A 19,881-nucleotide genomic window follows, 5' to 3' on the forward strand; every position below is an offset into this window, starting at 1 on the left:
GGTGTGCAAAGACAATCTTGTCCCCTCCACATACTCCATAATCCCTCCTAATCCTTGCTGCTGAACTCCTTATCACCCTATCTTTATTCCTTTACACAAAAAGCTGTCCCATTTCTTTGGAATGTTCTCTTTCCTCATTTCTGCCTCTGAGAATCTTTGGCTTCCTTCAAGACTCAGGTCACATGCCACATTTTTGAGGATGCATTTCCTGGTGCTTCCAGCTACTAGTGCCTTTCTTCTAAGGTTATCTCCCACCTCATCTATATGTGTCTCATAGATTCTATTTATGTCTATGTTTGTTTTTTGTTTTTTTTTTTTACTTTATAAGAATGTGAATTTTTTGAGGGAAGAGATGACTTTTCTTTTTGGGGCTGTTTTTTTTTTTTCCCAATTACTGGCAGTTGACATAATGCCTTACATATATAGTTAAGTATTTAAAAAATGATTGCTGATTGGTTGATTGTGCCCAGAGCTCCCACATTGTGGGATCAGTGAAAGCCAATCAACTTCACTTTTCTAGATTAGTATCAGTTTGCATGTGAGTTTTGGAGGAAAAAATCTTGCCAGAATTTGGAGTTAGGAGAGGAAATGTCTTGTTCATTTATTAAGAGCCTTATACAGTATGTGCTAGGTAGCATGGTAGGGGCTGAGGATTCCTTTGAAATCAATGATTTCTTGGGTATAAGGAATTCTCAGTGAAGAAACGCCCAGATCTGCCTTTGCTCTCTAACTCCCAGTCTTAAATCATTTAGAGATCCTCTAAAATCATGGATTTTTTAGTGTCATGACTCTTTTGGCTGTCTGATAAAACCTACAGAGAGCCCTTCACAAAATAATATATTTAAGTGCATAGTTTTACAAGGAAAAGAAATTCTATTGAAATTCAGTTATTAATTTTTTTGTAAAAAAAAAAAAAAAAAAAAAAAGACCAGGTTTACAGATTCCAGATAAAGCAGCTGTAATTTTAGTCCAATCCCTTCAGGATCTGGAAAACCTGAGACCCAGAAAAGAGAAATGATTTAAATTATCAGAGATCTAATCTGGAAGGAAATACAGAAACCATTTAGCACTCACCTCCCCTTTTTATAATTAAGTAAACTGAGGGCCAGGTTGGATTCAGTAGTAGAGTAGTAGTAATACAGGAGATATCTGATGGACTTAGCCAGTATTCTTTTTGCCTCTCCTCTAAATAGTTGACAAATGGGAGAGCAGGAATGAGACCTCCAAGGCAATATTCATCTTTTACCTCTCCAGGGCTGATCATTGGTAATTAAGGGTTGGAGCTATGGGGTAAATTGGCAGGTAGTAAAAGCAAGCCTGCAAACATGGGGGGAATAACCTACAATTAGGGCTCATATATGGCAATCTAAGATTTACAAAGTCTTTTAGGGACATGGTCTCATTTGATCTTTGTAGCAAACCTGTGGTCTTTCAATTCTTATCTTTCAGCCTCAAGTCCCTGCCACTTCAGTCAAACCCACATTCAATTATTAATTGGATCTTCTTAAGTACAGGTGCTACCATGTCACTATCAGCATCCATTCTTCCATTTCCACTGTACCTAGTGTCTCCAGGATCAAATTTAAGGCTCCCTGGCTTTTACAACCCATCATAACTATGCCTAAAGAGTTATCAAATTTACATTGTTGGTGGAATTGTGAACACATCCAGCCATTCTGGAGAGTGATTAGGAACTATGCTCAAAAAGTTATCAAACTGTGCATATCCTTTGATCCAGCAGTGTTACTACTGGACTTATATCCCAAAGAGATGTTAAAGAAGGGAAAGGGACTTGTATGTGCCAAAATGTTTGTGACAGCCCTGTTTATAGTGGCTAGAAACTAGAAAATGAATAGATGCCCATCAACTGGAGAATGATTGGGTAAATTGTGGTATATGAATGTTATGGAATATTATTGTTCTGTAAGATATGATCAGCAGGATGATTTCAGAAAGGCCTGGAGAGACTTACATGAACTGATGCTGAGTGAAATGAGCAGGACCAGGAGAACATTATATACTTTAACAACAGCATTATATGATAATCAACTCTGATGGACGTGGCCCTCTTCAACAATGAGATGAACCAAATCAGTTCCAATAGAGTAGTAATGAACTGAACCAGCTACACCCAGTGAAAGAATTCTGGGAAATGAGTATGAACCACTTCATAGAGTTCCTAATCCCTCTATTTTTGTCCACCTGCATTTTTGATTTCCTTCACAGGTTAATTATATACTATTTCAAAGTCCGATTCTTTTTGTACAATAAAATAAGTGTATGGACATGTATACAAAAATTGTATTTAACTTATACTTTAACATATTTAACATGTGTTGGTCAACCTGCCATCTGGGGGAGGGGGTAGGGGAAAGGAGGGGGAAAATTGGAACAAAAGATTTTGTAATTGTCAATGCTGAGAGTTATCAAACTGTACATACCTTTTGACCCAGCAGTGTTTCCACTGGGCCTATATCCCAAAAAGATCCTAAAGGAAGGAAAGGAACCCACATGTGCAAAAATGTTTGTGGCAGCCCTTTATGTAGTGGCAAGAAATTGGAAACTGAGTGGATGGCCATCAGTTGGAGAATGGCTGAATGAGTTATGGTCTATGAATGTTATGGAATATTATTGTTCTATAAGAAATGATCAGCAGGATGATTTCAGAGAAGCCTAAAGAGACTTATGTGAAGTGATGCTGAGTAAAGTGAGCAGAACCAGATCATGACACATGGCAACAAGAAGTTTATATAGTGATCAATTCTGCTGGATGTGGTTCTTTTCAACAATGACATGATCCAGGCCAATTCTCATGATCTTGTGATGATAAGAGCCATCTACACCCAGAGTGAAGATTGTAGGAACTGAGTATGAATTACAGTATAGTATTTTCACTCTTTTTGTTGTTGTTTGCTTGCATTTGATTTTCTTTCTTATTTTTTCCTTTTTGATTTGATTTTTCTTGTGCAGCAAGATAATTGTATAAATATATAAGCATACATTGGATTTAACATATATTTTTACCATGTTTAACATAGATTACTTGCCATCTAGGGGAGGGGGTAGGGAAAGGGGGGGGAAATTGGAACATAGGTATTGCAAGAGTTAATGTTGAAAAATTATCCATGCATATGTTTTGAAAATTAAAACAATTTTTAAAAACCCTATCATAACCTGCCTTTCCAAATCTATTTGCATTTTTCTTTCACCTATTCAATGATCAATGACTCTCACCTCCTTACTGCTCCAGTATATGTATATGTATAAATATTATAATTGTTATATATAACAAAATAAAGTATAATAACTGCTTACATATGTGTGTGTGTGTGTGTGTGTGTGTGTGTGTGTGTGTAAAATCTATCATGTTGGTAAATAGTTGTTTGGATGTTATTTCTTCCATTAGACTATGAACCTCTTGAGACTAAGAGCTATTTTCTGATTTCTTTGTATGCCCAGTGCTAAGCACAATACTTGACCCTCAATAAGTACTTAATAAGGCTTATTATTGTTGTTTTTAAGACCCTTAAAATTTGATATGACTTGTCTAGTTATGTACCTAAAAAGCAATAGAGCTACATCTGAAATCCCTAGGATAAAATTAATCTTTCACTCCATCAGTCTTAACCATTATTAGACTGAATATGAAGGTTGGGGATAACTATTGGGAGGTAGCAAGAAGTTTACCAATGGAGAAAGAAATCTAGGATAATGCCCCATATTTAGAGAGGCAGCATAATGGATAAAAGGCTGGACTCTGCATTAGGAAGACCTTGTTTTAATGTTTCATCAGAATAACTGTGAGATTAAGCCTCTGTTTTCTCAGCTGTAAAATGGGGATGGTAGCAGTACCTATATCCTATAAGTCTCATAAAAGGATCAAAGGACTATTGCAAGCCGGATGTTTTGGAGAGAATGGGGTGGGGAAGAACTACTTCTGGTTTCAAGTTCTGTCTCTGATACTGCTCTAACTGGAAGCCTTGGGCAAGAGACTTTACTCCTTGAAGTTTCATTTTCATCGGTTTTTAAAAATTGGAGATGGGAAGAGAAGATTACACCTCTGAAGTTCCCTCTAACTCTCCATCTAAAACCTAAGCGAAACACTAAAAATATCACTATACAAATATCAGCTGCTTTTTTTTACACCCATAATTCCATTTGATCTTAATATAGATTTGCCCATTTTTCAGATGAAGAAACCGAAGGCTATAGATGCATCCTAGTGATATCAGGATAGGGGAAGCCAATCTCAGAAGCCATCCAATCCAACCACCTTCTTTTTACACATGAGGGAACTAAGACTTGCATAATTTAGGTGATTTGCCCACTTTCCAGCTAGTAATACATAGCAGTAAGTGGCAGAGTCCTCACTGAGACCCCCTCTTTGGTCTCCAGGTCTGGAACTCTTTCTTCTGTCCCATTCTTTCCTAAACTAAAAGAAAGAGTGTGAAATTTCCCATGCTGCAGCAGTATCTGCATTTGAGTTCTGTTCCTTCCCTCTCTACCTCCCTTAACTTCAGGGAACTGAGTCCTAGAAAACACTGATACTCCAATTCTTTCACATATTGCCCCAGGGGAGGCCTCCCAGCCCATTTCTGTCCAGCTAGTCTTAGGTCATATGAATTGGGAGAAACATGAGAAGGGAGGGGCATAAATAGGTCCAGGTAATCTGGTATGTCTCAGAAGAGATAGGCTCAGGACCCAGAGGTAGTTAAGCTCTTGCAGGAACACCAGGAACTCTTTACTGAAGACATTATGCTCCTAGTGATTTCCTGGTGTTGGGGGCTGCCGCTGCTGCTGCCCTTGCTCTTTGGTACCTATGCAGAGGACATGCACAGGAGTTTGTTCTTTGACACCTATCCTACACCGATAGATCACCTGGAACAGCAATGGCTTTGGCAAAAACTGGACCATTTTAATCTGACAGATTCAAGATTCTGGAGACAGGTAATGGAAAATGGAAAAAGGAAAGAAATTGGGGGTATGAGATCAGATAGCCCCACGAAGCTGGCCAGGTACTCCACAACCTTACATTGGAGACAACAATAGGACTACAATATCAGAGAGCAAGAAGGGGCCAGAGAAGGCACCTAGTCCAACCTTCTCATTTTGGAGAAGAGACTTGTCAATTGTCAAGTGAAGTAATAAGTGGCAAAGGCAGATATTGGAATTCTAAGTTGAACCCAATTTCCACCGAGCCATGTTGCCTCTTGAGGCCAGTAGAAGGGATCTTGTGGGGCTGATAAATGACTTGGGGAAGATAACATGTCCATTATTGGGCTCTCAGCTTTATGATGTGGAGTTTTTGGACTAGTCGGTCTTTTATGATACCATATGAAAAGTTCTTTGTGCACCTCCTGGTCACTCTCGGGGCAGTTTTTCTCAACTCATTTCAATTTAAACTACTGTACATTTGTGAAAAGCTTTCCATAGTATGTGCCTGATGGAGTGTTAGAGCTGGGAATTTCTTTTCAACCTGGGGTTTCCTTGGTTGGTATAAGGCAAATTTTTTTCTTTTTTAAATAGTATTTTGTTTTTCTGTATATGCAAAGGTAGTTTTAAACATTCACCTTTGCAAAATCTCATGTTCCAAATTCTTCTCCCTTTTTACCCCCTTATCCTGTCCCCAAGATAGCAAGCAACCTGATATAGGTTAAACATGTGTAGTCTTTATAAACATATTTCCATATTCATTATGCTATGCAAGAAAAATCAGATTAAAGGGGAAAAAACATGAGGAAAAAAATAAGCAACAACAGTAACAAAATAGGTGAAAATACTAAGCTTTGATCCACATTCAATCTCCATAATTCTCTCTCTGGAGGCAGATGGCACTTTTCATCACAAATTTATTGGAATTAAAAGGTAAAACTTCTTTAAACAGTGGGTTGTGACTCCCTACGGAGTCATATAATTGAATGCGGGTGTCATAAAATTATGTTTTATTATTGGTAATGCTTGATTTGTGTATCTATTTTATGTACCCATATACTTGGGGTTGTGTAAAAGTTTCCCTGGTGAAAAGCAAAAAGTCCTTGTGAAAAAAAAAAGGTTTAAAAAGCCCCTAGTTTAAGGAACCTTAGGAAGGAAAGATTTGGCAGCTATTTTTTTGTAATTTTTTTTGTATTTTTTTGAGAGTTGCATTCTGCACTGAGTGGTTAAGTCAATGTATCAATGAATATTTTGTAAGGATCTTCTGAGTGCTAGGTACTCTCCTAAGCATTGTGAAAACAAATGGCGATACAATAACAAAACTGAAACTGGCACAGTCTTCAAATACATTCTATCTAGGAAGATGATATGTAAGTTTTTATAACCATTCATTTGCTGGAGCTAGCTCTAATAGAGCAAGCTGAGAGTTAAAGTTTTTTTTTTTTTTTATTTTAACAGTATGTTATTTTTTCAATCACGTTAAGATGGTTTTTAACAATCATTTGGTAAGATTTTGAGTTCCAATTCTTTTTCTTTTTCTTTCTTTTTTTCTTTTTTTAACTTTTTATTGACAGAACCTATGACAGGGTAATTTTTTACAGCATTATCCCTTGCACTCACTTCTGTTCCGATTTCCCCCCTCTCTCCTTTCACCCCCTCCCCCAGATGGCAAGCAGTCCTTTACATGTTAAATAGATTACAGTATATCCTAGATACAATATATGTTTTCAGAACCGAACAGTTCTCTTGTTGCACAGGGAGAATTGGATTCAGAAGGTATAAATAACCCGGAAGAAAAACAAAAATGCAAACAGTTTATTCATTTCCCAGTGTTCTTTTTTGGGGTGTACTGCTTCTATCCATTCTTGATCAATTGAAAATGAATTAGCTCTCTTTATCGAAGAAATCCACTTCCATCAGAATACATCCTCAAACAGTATCGTTGTTGAGGTATATAATGATCTCCTGGTTCTGCTCATTTCACTTAGCATCAGTTCATGTAAGTCTCACCAGTCCTCTCTGTATTCATCCTGCTGGTCGTTCCTTACAGAACAATAATATTCCATAACGTTCATATACCACAATTTACTCAACCATTCTCCAATTGATGGACATCCATTCATTTTCCAACTTTTAGCCACTACAAACAGGGCTGCCACAAACATTTTGGCACATACAGGTCCCTTTCCCTTCTTTAGTATCTCTTTGGGGTATAAGCCCAGCAGAAACACTGCTGGATCAAAGGGTATGCACAGTTTGAAAACTTTTTGAGTATAGTTCCAAATCACTCTCCAGAATGGCTGGATGTGTTCACAATTCCACCAACAATGTATCAGTGTCCCAGTTTTCCCACATCCCCTCCAAAATTCCGCATTGTTTTTCCCTATCATTCTAGCCAATCTGACAGGTGTGTAGTGGTATCTCAGAGTTGTCTTAATTTGTATTTCTCTGATTAATAATAATTTGGAGCATATTTTCATATGGCTATAAATAGTTTTAATTTCTTCATCGGAGAATTGTCTGTTCATATCCTTTGACCATTTATCAATTGGAGAATAGCTTGATTTCTTATAAATTAGAGTCAGTTCTCTATATATTTTGGAAATGAGGCCTTTATCAGAACCTTTGACTGTAAAAATGTTTTCCCAGTTTATTGTTTCCCTTCTAATATTGTCTGCATTTGTTTTGTTTGTACAAAAACTTTTCAGTTTGATATAATCAAAAGTTTCTATTTTGTGGTCGATAGTGATCTCTAGTTCTTCTTTGGTCATAAATTCCTCCCTCTTCCACAGGTTTGAGAGATAAACTATCCTATGCTCTTCCAATTTATTTATAATCTCATTCTTTATGCCTAGGTCATGAACCCATTTTGACCTTATCTTGGTGTACGGTGTTAAGTGTGGGTCAATGCCTAGTTTCTGCCATACTAATTTCCAATTTTCCCAGCAATTTTTGTCAAATAACGTGTTCTTATCCCAAAAACTGGGGTCTTTGGGTTTGTCAAACACTAGATTGTTAAAGTTATTGGCTGTTTTGTCCTTTGAACCTAACCTATTCCATTGATCAACTAGTCTATTTCTTAGCCAATACCAGATGGTTTTAGTAACTGCTGCTTTATAATATAATTTTAGATCTGGTACAGCTAGGCCACTTTCATTTGATTTTTTTTTCATTAATTCCCTTGAAATTCTTGACCTTTTGTTTTTCCATATGAACTTTGTTGTTATTTTTTCTAGGTCATCAAAATAGTTTTTTGGGAGTCTGATTGGTATAGCGCTAAATAAATAGATTAGTTTAGGTAGTATGGTCATCTTTATTATATTTGCTTGCCCAATCCAAGAGTATTTAATATTTTTCCAGTTGGTTAGATCAGACTTAATTTGTGTGGAAAGTGTTTTGTAATTTTGCTCATAAAGTTTCTGATTTTTCTTGGCAGATAGATTCCTAAATATTTTATACAATCAGTAGTTACTTTAAATGTAATTTCTCTTTGTAACTCTAACTGTTGGGTTTTGTTAGTTATATATAAGAATGCTGATGACTTATGTGGGTTTATTTTGTATCCTGCAACTTTGCTAAAGGTGTGGATTGTTTCTAATAACTTTTTAGTAGAGTCTCTGGGGTTCTCTAAGTATACCATCATATCATCAGTAAAGAGTGATAATTTGGTTTCCTCATTGCCTATTCTTATTCCTTTAATCTCTTTCTCAATTCTTATTGCCAAAGCTAGCATTTCTAATTCAATATTAAATTGTAACGGTGATAGTGGACAACCTTGTTTCACTCCTGAATTTATTGGGAATGGTTCTCAATTCTTTTTCTTTGTTGCTCCCTTCTTTCTGTCTTCCCCCATATTACCAAACAATCTGATATAGGTTATATATGTACATTCATTTTTTTAAATGGCATTTCTTTGTTTTGCAAAGAAATAAAGGTTAAGTAATTTGTCCAGAGTCAGACAGCTATTCAGTCTCAAGTGTCTGAGGTCAGATTTGAACTCAGATTCTCCTGATTGCAGTACAAATGCTGGATCCATTGAGATACCTAGTTATCCCTTGTACATTCATTTTTAACATTTCTATAAGAATCAGCTTAGAAAAGAAAGATCAGAACAAAATGGAAAATCCATAAGAAAGGAAAAAACAAATTAAAAAAAAGTGAAAATAGTATCCTTCAATCCACATTTAGTTTCCACAGTTCTCTTTCTGGATATAGATTGCATTTTCCACCCAAGGTTTGTTGAAATTGCCTTGGGATTTACTGAATTTCTGAGAAGAGCTAAGTCTATCATAGTTGGTCATCACAAAATCTTCCTGCTGCTATATACAATGTTTTCCTGGTTCTGCTCACTTCACTCAACATCAGTTTATGTAAATCTTTTCAGGAGTTTCTAAAATCAGTCTGCTCATCATTTCTTACAGATCAGTAATATTCCATTATATTAATTTACCATAACTAATTCAGCCATTCCTCAACTGATAGATAGACATCCACTCATTTTCCAATTCTTTGCCATCACAAAAAGAGTTGCTACAAATATTTTTGCATATGTGGGTTTTTTCCCCTCTTTTATGATCTCTTTAAGAAAGAGAGAACCAGTAGTGACACTGCTGAATAAAAGGATATGCACAATTTTGTAGCCATTTGGGCATAGCTCCAAATTGTTTTCCAGAATTGTTGGACCAGTTCATAACTCTACCAATAATGTATTAGTGTCCCAGTTTTCCCACATTGCCTCGAACATTTATCATTATCTTTTTCTATTATGTTAGCCCATCTGTCAGATGTGAGGTGGTACCTCAGAGTTGTTTTAGTTTGCATTTCTATAATCAACATTGATTTAGAGCATTTTTTCATATAACTATAAATGGCTTTATTTCTTCATCTGAAAATATTGTGTTTATATCCCTTGACCATTTATCAATTAGGGAATGATTTGTATTCTTATAAATTTGACTCAGTTCTCTATATATTTTAGAAATGAGGCCTTTATCAGAAACACTGGCTGTAAAAATTGTTTCCCAACTTTTTGTTTTCCTTCTAATCTTGGCTGAATTGGTTTTGTTTGTGCAAAAACCTTTTAATTTAATGTAATAAAGATAACCCATTTTGCATTTTATAAGGTTCTCTATTTCTTGTTTCTCCCTTCTCCAGAGATCTGACAGGTAAATTATCTGTTGTTTTAATTTGCTTATAGTATCATCATTTATGTCTAAATCATGTGCCCATTTTGATCTTATTTTGGTATGGGATGTAAGATGTTCATCTGTGCTGAATTTCTGACATACTATTTTCCAATATTTCCAGCAATTTTTGTCAAATAGTGAGTTCTTATCCCAGGAGCTGGAGTCTTTAGATTTATCAAGCAGTAGATTACTATAATCATTATTTGTTGCTGTGTTTTGTTTACCTAACTTATTCCACTGATAGTTTTAATGACTGTTGCTTTATAATAGTTTTAGGTTATTTGTTGCTGTGTTTTGTTTACCTAACTTATTCCATTGATAGTTTTGATGACTGCTGCTTTATAATAGTTTTAGATCTGGTTTTGCTAGGCCAGTGCCCTTTGCATTTTCTTTAAAATTCCCTTTTGTTTTTCCACATGGTTTTTTAATAATTATTTTTTCTAGCTCTGTAAAATATTTTTGTCAGTTTGATTGGAATGGCACTGAAGAAGTAGACTAACTTAAGTAGAGTTATCATTTTTTATTATATTAGCTTGATCTACCCATTAGCAACTGAAAATTTCCCAATTGTTTAGATTTTATTTTATTTGTGTGAAAAATGTTTTGTAACTCTGTTCATATAATTCCTGGGTTTGTTATGGCGGAAAGACTCCCAAATATTTTATGTTGCCTACAGTTGCTTTAAATAGAATTTCTCTATCTCTTGCTGCTGGACTTTGTTGGTAACCTATAGAAATGTCAATGTTTTATGTGGGTTTATTTTATGTCCTACAACTATGCAAATATCATTAATTATTTCAACTACTCTTTTAGTTGATTCTCTAGGACTCTCTAAGTATACCATCATATCGTATTCGAAGAGTAATAGTTTTGTTTCTTCATTGCTTAATCTAATTCCTTTCATTTCTTTTTTTTCTCTTATTACTAAAGCTAAATCTCATACAATATTGAATAATAGTGGTGATGATCAGCATCTTTATTTCATCTTGGATCTTACTGGGAATGTTTCTAGCTTATCCCTATTATGTATAATGCTTGCTGATGATTTTAGATAGATACTACTTATCATTTTAAGGAAAACTCCATCTATTCCTATGGTTTCTAGTGTTTTAAATAGGAATGGGTACTGTATTTTGTCACAAACTTTTTCTGCATATATCGAGATTATCATATGGTTTCTGTTAGTTTTGTTGTTGATATGGTCAATTAAGCTGATAGTTTTCCTAACATTGACCCAGCCCTGAATTCCTGTTATAAATCCTACTTGGTCATAGTGACCTGATATGACCTGATAGATAGATTACTGTAGCCTTTCTGCTAATACTTTCTTAAAAATTTTTTACAACAGCATTCATTAGGGACACACATTTTTTAGGATTATATTATTTAATTTCCAATTAGTTTTTAGTTCATCTTTCCCCAGACCTTTATTGTCATTTTTATTGCATTATGCTCTTAAAAGGATGCATTTATTATTTATACATTTCTGCATTTGATTGTGAAGTTTTTAATGCCCTAATACATGGTCAATTTTTATGTAGGTACCATGTACTGATGAGAATGTATATTCCTTTCTATCCCTATTTACTTTTCTCCAGATATCTATCATATCTAAATCATATCTAAAATATCTAAATATTCACTTCCTTAACTTCTTTTTTGTTCATATTGTGCTTAGATTAATCTAATTCTGAGAAGGGGAATTTGAGGTCCCCCACTATTATAGTTTTGCTGTCTATTTCTTCCTATAGATGACTTAATTTCTCCTCTAAGAATTTGGATGCTGTACCACTTCATGCATATATGTTTATTATTGTTATTACTTCATTGTCTATGGTACCTTTTAAATGTTGTCTCTTTTAAATTAGATTTATTTTTGCTTTTGCTTTGTCTGAGATCAGGATTGCTTTTTTTTTTTTTTTTTGCCTTAGCTGAAGCATAATAGATTCTGCTTTAGCTTTTTACCTTTACCCTGTATGGATTTCTCTGTTTCAAATGTGTTTCTTGTAAACAACATATTGTAGTGTTCTGGTTTTTAATCTATTCTTCTATCCTTTTCCATGGGAAAGTTCCTCCCATTTACATTCACAGTTGTGATTACCAGTTGTGTATTTTCCTCCATTTAATTTTTTTCCTGTTTATACTTTTTTTTAATCTCTTTTCGCCCTGTCTCTTCTCACTCATGTTTTGTTTCTTATCACCTCCTACCTCAATCTGCCCTCCCTTCTATTACCCCTCCTCCTTTCTCTATCTTTCCCTACTGTTTTTGTCCTCCTTTCTATCCAGTCCCCCCTTTTCTTTCCCCTTCCTACTTCCCTATAGGCTAAGATAAATTTTATGAATAACTGAGTATGTATGTATGTTATCCCTTCTTTAAGCTGATAAGAATACTCTGATAAGAGTAAGCATCAGATAATGTTCATCTCCCCTCTCCTTTTCCTTTCCAGTGATAGGTTTTTTGTGCCCCTATCTAATTTACTCCATTTTACCTCTTTCCTTTCTCCTAGAACATTCTTTTTCTACCCCTTAATGCCTTTTTTTATATCACCACATTAAAGTCAACCCTTATCTATGTATCTCCTTTATAATTGCCTTAAATGATGGAAAGGGAGGATGATGCACTTGGGGAAAACCATTTTGGTAGCTGCATTCTGGGAGCAAAGCTTTAACTTTGGGAGTCTTAACTTTTTGAGCCATTTGCTTGTATTCTATATCTACATCTGAGGGCTCACCATTCAGAGACATAAAAATTATAGATTATTGAGAGGTAGGGATGCATATAGCTAGAACCACACACATATATATTGGATATATAGATTAATGCACAAGTGTATCTATATATATGCATAATGCATATGTACATATACCTACATGTATGCATAATACATATGTACATATCACACAAATCTACTGCCAATATGTCTACTGTTAAGTAGCTTGCCTAAGGTCTACCAAAATGGACATCCATTATGAATTGATAATTGAATTGACAATGTGTAATTGAAAGATTACACCATAATATCTAAATTGCTTAACTATTTTGTTGTCTTAAGTAACCTTAAGCAAGATATACTACATATATATGTGTATGTATGTATAAGGAGACTTGGGACCAGATATATATATCTGGTCCCAAGTCTCCTTATCTATAAAATGAGGTATTATAGAACATGATTTCCAAGCTGTTTCCCAATTCTAAATCCTCTGATCTTTTGTAAAATTGTCCTTTCCCTGGAAAATAATTTAATATGGCAACTGATCTGGAAATCTGTTAGTGTGGATAGTTTGACCTCTCAATGGTCAGTGAAACTGCTAAAATTGAGTGAGCTAGTTTCCACTGAACTGTTTTACAGAACCAGAAAGAGAAAGGAAAATGTGCTTCTGGTTTCTTTAGGATTCCTAGAATCTGAGATGGAAGTCTCAGAAGTCACCTAATTTAGAGATAATTAATCTTTTTTATGTGTCATGCATCACACACACAAAAGTAATGTTGAATGCATAAAATCAAAGAAGAGCCCAGAGGTCTGTGATTCTGTGATTATTTCCAATAAGCTGAACACATAGGTTATTTGCATGTTGGCTCCTTTATTAAACTGTGAGCTCCTTGTGGGCAGGTGTTGTTTTGCCTTTCTTTGTATTTCCAGAGTTTAGCACAGACCTGATTTATAATAGGTGCTTAATAAATTCTTGTGGACTTAATGGGACTGGTTCCTATCACAATATCTGTATCACAATATCACAATAATGTCATCGACATTAAATGTTCATTACATGAACTTTGAGGCTGTTGGGTGACAGAGTCCCAAGAATTGACCTTGGAGTTAGGAAGATTCAGACTGAAAGACTGAAAAATCCTATCTCTGAAAATTTTATTAGCTCTGTGACCCTGAGCAAGCCACTTACTCTTTCCCAGACTGTTTCCTCACCTGTAAAATAGGGATAATGATAGTTCCTACTTCTAAATTGTGAGGATTTTAATGTGATAATTTATGTAAAGTGCTTTGCAAGTCTTAAAGCTCTATCTATCTATTAACTATTACATGAAATAGATTAAACTATGATACTGGACAGATCATTCCAGGGAGGCAAGACCACCAATTCCATCATTTTTAGCATGTACTTAGGTCACTGTGGTTTAGTGGAAAGAATATTGGGTTGAGATCCTCCTCCACTATTTTCTACAAAATCAAATAAGGACAAGTCTTTGAGCCTGTTTTGTCATCCATCTGTATTTTACATATCTGTATTTTGATGAATTGATGCTCCCATTGGATTTCTTTCCATAGGCATAAATAGCAATATAAACATGACTTTTTCATACTGTTTTCCTCCTTGTCTTTCTATCACTTATTAACTGAAAATCTATCTGCCCAGCACACTAGAGGATAAAGAGAGATAATACCACCTCTTTGGGGAATTTTATAAACTTTAAAGTGCCATATAACTGTTAGTTACTATCATCATCATCATCCTTACATGATTTTCTTACTGTAACATGGGTCAGTGTCAAAAAACTTATTAACCAAAAATGCTGTAATTGACAGTGACTACATGTAGACATTGGCATTTCAATAGCCCTGAACTTATTATATATCCAGAAGGAACTTGAAAGACTAATAACTGGCCTCTTTGCTATTCCCTGAACTTGCCATTCCATCTCCTACTTCTTCCCTGCTTTTAGTATAGATACTTAGTCCACTTCTTAGAATCTGTTGTTTTTGTCAAAGTTTAATTTCTATATATCACTTGATCTCTCTGTAGTTAGCATATATTTCTTCTCAAATTTCATCAGATTTACTTATCTGTGTATTCCTGTATTTCCTAGGCTAAGGTAAACAACTCTTCATCACCTGTGAAAATAATAGACACTTAATAGGTATGTATTAAAATGAAGAGAACCTGAGGGTTTAAAGTTGTCAATAATGGAAGCTACAGTACAAGTTTCTTTTAAAATATACTTTATTTTATAATCTTTTTTCTTATTATATTCAGTAAGAATTTAAGTCATTCCAAGTTTCCTTATAAGATGATATCTCTGATTGGGAATTTTGTTCATCTAACATCTTTGACCCTATAAATGCAGTTATTTGTACCAGATCATTGCCACAGGTTCAGGTAAACTTCAGAACCAGTCATCCTGATCTATAGGACAACCAACATCTTTGAGATGTTATCACTGAGTAATTAGAGCTAAACAAAAAAAAATATTTTCAATTCAGTCGAACAATAATAATCTTAATCTTCTACTTTCTCTTCACAGAGGTTTATTATCAATGATGAGTTCTATAAAAGAGGTGGTCCAATTTTCTTACAACTTGGAGGAGAACAAATTGCTATTCATACAAGGGTAACTACATCTTCCTTGTTAAGCTATGCTAAAAGAATTGGAGCCTTATGTGTTTTCCTGGAGCATAGATATTATGGTAAAAGCTTACCAACCAGGTAAATTGCTGTTACTATTATTACTACTACAACTGTTTCCCTTCCTTCCTCTTCTCAACCTCTTTTCTTCCTTTTAATCTTCTTACATAATTATGGCAGCTAAATACACACTTAAATTTAGGCTACTTTGATATTTGACATTTTAAATTCACACAAAAGAAGGATGAAGAGATTATTCAGTACCCAGTATGTGCCAGACATTGTGCTAAATGTTGGGGATACAATTAAAAAAAGATAGTCCCTGCCCTTGAGAAGCTAATGGAGTAAAGCAATATACAAAATGGGGATAAAAAGGAGGAAGCACTAGAGGGTAACCCATTTGAGGGGTACGATGAGTATGATAATGGTGGAGTCAAAACAAAATAGAGCAGCTGGTGGGAAATGAAGAATTTGTACCAATTCTGAGCACACTATACAGGAAAACTTAGGTTGTTTTTTACTCAGCCCTCTATTTCACCAACCAGAGGTAGAAGCAACTGAGGTTACAAATGAGATGTCTTCCAGTATTTTTCACTAGTACTATCTTTTCTTCATAAATATTTCGGATTGTACTTAATATAACTAATTAATTGAATTAATTAAATTAAATTAAATTAAATTAAATTAAATTACAGTGACCTGTAATTTCCAGATTGCATCTCTTTTGAAGAAAATGGAGTAGTTTTAAAACCATCACCACAATAGTTGCTAGCATTTATATAACACTTTAAGGTGAACAATATATTAACTCACTTGACCCTTTGAACAGCCCTGGGCAAGAAACCTGACAAATTTCTTCCTGTTGTCTCTCCCCATCCCAGTCCAGCTCAACTGGTCTATGTCTCATTCTTCAAACATCACCTTCATCTTCTGTCTTCATCCATAATAGCCAGTACATACTTCCTGAACTATGTAGCCCCTCTTCACCTCCTCTTCTTGGAATTCCTCATTTCTTCTAAAAAATCAGTTTAAGCTCCTACATGGGACATTTTCTGATCCTTGATTTTGAGAATGAGAGAATCTACTCCCTTTTCCTCACCAAAGCACAATCACCTACTATTGACTGTATCTGTTTTGCATTTAATTGTGTGTGCTATCTGTTATGGCACACAGGCCTTCCCATCTACCCTCCACTCACAGAGTGTGAACTCTTTGAGCACCAGGATTTTTTTTGGTTTTGTGCTTAAGCCATTGGTGCCTGGCGTATTGGAGAAACTTTATAGGTACTTGTAGATCTATAGGGAGTAGTTGATATGGTTGCTGCCTTCTTAGATGCTTCTTGATTTTTCTTTTGAATAATTTCTTTAGTTCCTTCAATAATTCTTCATTCTCCAAACAGAAATGTTGCTGAAATAAAATACTTCCTACTGTCAATTTCATGTGTTTCTGCATAATTTTCTATGACAACATATCTCTGCAATTTCTGATGAACATTTCAGGGTTTAAAAGGAATGGCACCTGGGCACTGCCACAATTAAGGAAAGGATTTTTTGGTATCCAGTTGAGCTGATAGCAAGCATCGTTCTAGCCTGCTTCAATTGTTTTCATAGTGTCTCTTATTTGTGCTTTAATTACAGGGATATTTCTACAGACAACCTTCGCTTCCTCAACAGCAGGCAAGCCTTGGAAGATGCTGTTCACTTCCGGAAATTCCTTATAAGTAAATTAGGATTATTTAGAAATAAATGGATTGTTTTTGGTGGTTCTTATGCAGGATCCCTTGCTGCCTGGTTGAAGGTGAAACATCCTGAGATGTTTCATTCAGCAGTAGCCTACAGTGCACCTATCTATGCAAAGGCTAATTTTTCTGGTGAGTTCTTAAAGAGTTGTTAATAAACTCAGAATTACCTATAGGGTGTAGGAGTCCCATGAGTGAGGATTGAAATTGTTTCTGAGGTTCCTTGGGAGCTAAGGACCTAAATTTTAGACTAATGTAGATATTTATCTGCTTCTGATGGATGGATTTATAATGGGTTGAAGATGGTAGTAATGTTAATTTTTCATAGGAAAAAAATCCATGATTTCTGTACCTTCATTGGAAATTGGAAAATCACTGTAAGAATTTTACTTTTGGTAGGCAAAGTTTTTAAATATTTCAATCATCTTGCAATTATCCTTCCTATAATTATTCTTGCTGTCATTTTGGAGCAGTTATTTATAATGAACACTTTGAAATATATGTCTGTAGCTAGAACCAGTGTTTTCAAAATGGTCATGTTTTCTCTAGATCTTTAAAGGTTCCCAAATCTATTTTTAAATTTGCTCCTTCAGTGACTTCCTGGTAGTCTCTTTTTTGTTTGGTTTTCAATTATTTAATTTCTTTATGATAAGAAAAAAGAGACACAGAAAAGGATAATGTTCAATATGTGGATTAATGCAATTAGTTAAATTTTTCTATATCCTAGAATATCTGGAAGTCGTCCAAAATGTCTTGTTTAGACATGGTAATTCTGAGTGTGTAAATGCAGTGCGAAATGCTTCACAAGTTCTGATGTATATGCTTAAACATGAGAAATACCACACTAATATTTCAAGGGATTTTAGGTAAGTGATTTGGTATATTTGTGGAATGACAGAGATGAGAAAAAGGACTTCAGTACTAAAGAAATTATTTGTGGGGCGTGTAATGTCTGGGCTAGCTTTTTGGAGGATCTCTGGACAGGCCTTGGTCTTTAGGTGGAGAAGTGATGAAGGTAGGAGAGCCACCATGAGGCTGGTCAAAGATGGAGTGTCTGTGGCTGAGAGACTCTTCTGTAGCTGTGTCTGAGAGACTCTCAGTTCCCAGTTCTCTCAGCCCTTAAATACCTCAGTACAATTATATCACTACAACTACCCATTACATCACCACCACATTAAGTATATGTTTAGAAAACCATTATTTCACCTCGAGTGTCCTTGATTCAAGTACACCTTTTCAGAGTTCTGGCCCTCTACAGGGGTGGGGGACGCTATTACTTTTGTTAGATTGCTTACTTTGTAGATTATTGCCATCAAAGCCATTTGTGTAGGTAAAATAGCTGACTGTTCCTATGAGGTCTTTTTTTTTTTTTTTTTTTTTTTTTTTTTTTTTTTTTTTTTTTTTTTATAATAAATTTTATTTTATTTAATAATAACTTCGCATTGACAGAATCCATGCCAGGATAATTTCTACACGACATTATCCCTTGCAATCACTTATGTTTCGTTTTTTTCCCCTCCCTCCCTCCCCCCCCCCCCCAGGATGGCAAGCAGTCCTATATATGCTAAACATGTTGCAGTATATCCTAGATACAATACATATTTGCAGAACCAAACAGTTCTCTTGTTGCACAGGGAGAATTGGATTCAGAAGGTAAAAATAACTCGGGAAGAAAATCAAAATTGCAAATAGTTCACATTCATTTCCCAGTATTCCTTCTTTGGGTGTAGCTGTTTCTGTCCATCATTTCTCCAATGAAACTCAGTTAAGTCTCTTTGTCAGAGAAATCCACTTCCATCAGAATACATCCTCATACAATATCGTTGTCGAAGTGTATAATGATCTCCTGGTTCTGCTCATCTCACTTAGCATCAGTCCATGTAGGTCTCTCCAAGCCTCTCTGTATTCATCCTGCTGGTCATTCCTTACAGAGCAATAATATTCCATAACGTTCATATACCACAATTTACCCAGCCATTCTCCAATTGATGGGCATCCATTCATTTTCCAGTTTCTAGCCACTACAAACAGGGCTGCTACAAACATTTTGGCACATACAGGTCCCCTTCCCTTTTTTAGTATCTCTTTGGGGTATAAGCCCAATAGAAACACTGTTGGATCAAAGGGTATGCACAGTTTGATAACTTTTTGGGCATAATTCCAGATCGCTCTCCAGAATGGCTGGATTCGTTCACAACTCCACCAACAATGCATCAATGTCCCCGTTTTCCCGCATCCCCTCCAACATTCATCATTGTTTTTTCCTGTCATCTTAGCCAATCTGACAGGAGTGTAGTGATATCTCAGAGTTGTCTTAATTTGCATTTCTCTGATCAATAGTGATTTGGAACACTCTTTCATGTGAGTGGTAATAGTTTCAATTTCTTCATCTGAAAATTGTCTGTTCATATCCTTTGACCATTTATCAATTGGAGAATGGCTTGATTTTTTATAAATTTGAGTCAGTTCTCTATATATTTTGGAAATGAGGCCTTTATCAGAACCTTTAATTGTAAAGATGTTTTCCCAGTTAGTTACTTCCCTACTAATCTTGTTTGCATTCGTTCTGTTTGTACAAAGGCTTTTTAATTTGATATAATCAAAATTTTCTATTTTGTGATTGGTAATGGTCTCTAGTTCATCTTTGGTCACAAATTTCTTTCT

General features: G+C 35.2%; 1 pseudogene; it reads left to right on the forward strand.

The window, feature by feature from the left end:
* Positions 1 to 19,881, forward strand: part of LOC127557014 (40S ribosomal protein S18-like) — a 69,653-nt pseudogene that overhangs the window by 18,029 nt on the left and 31,743 nt on the right.

The sequence above is a fragment of the Antechinus flavipes genome, chromosome 3, assembly GCF_016432865.1.
Source record: "Antechinus flavipes isolate AdamAnt ecotype Samford, QLD, Australia chromosome 3, AdamAnt_v2, whole genome shotgun sequence".
In the NCBI taxonomy this organism is placed as follows: Eukaryota; Metazoa; Chordata; class Mammalia; order Dasyuromorphia; family Dasyuridae; genus Antechinus; species Antechinus flavipes.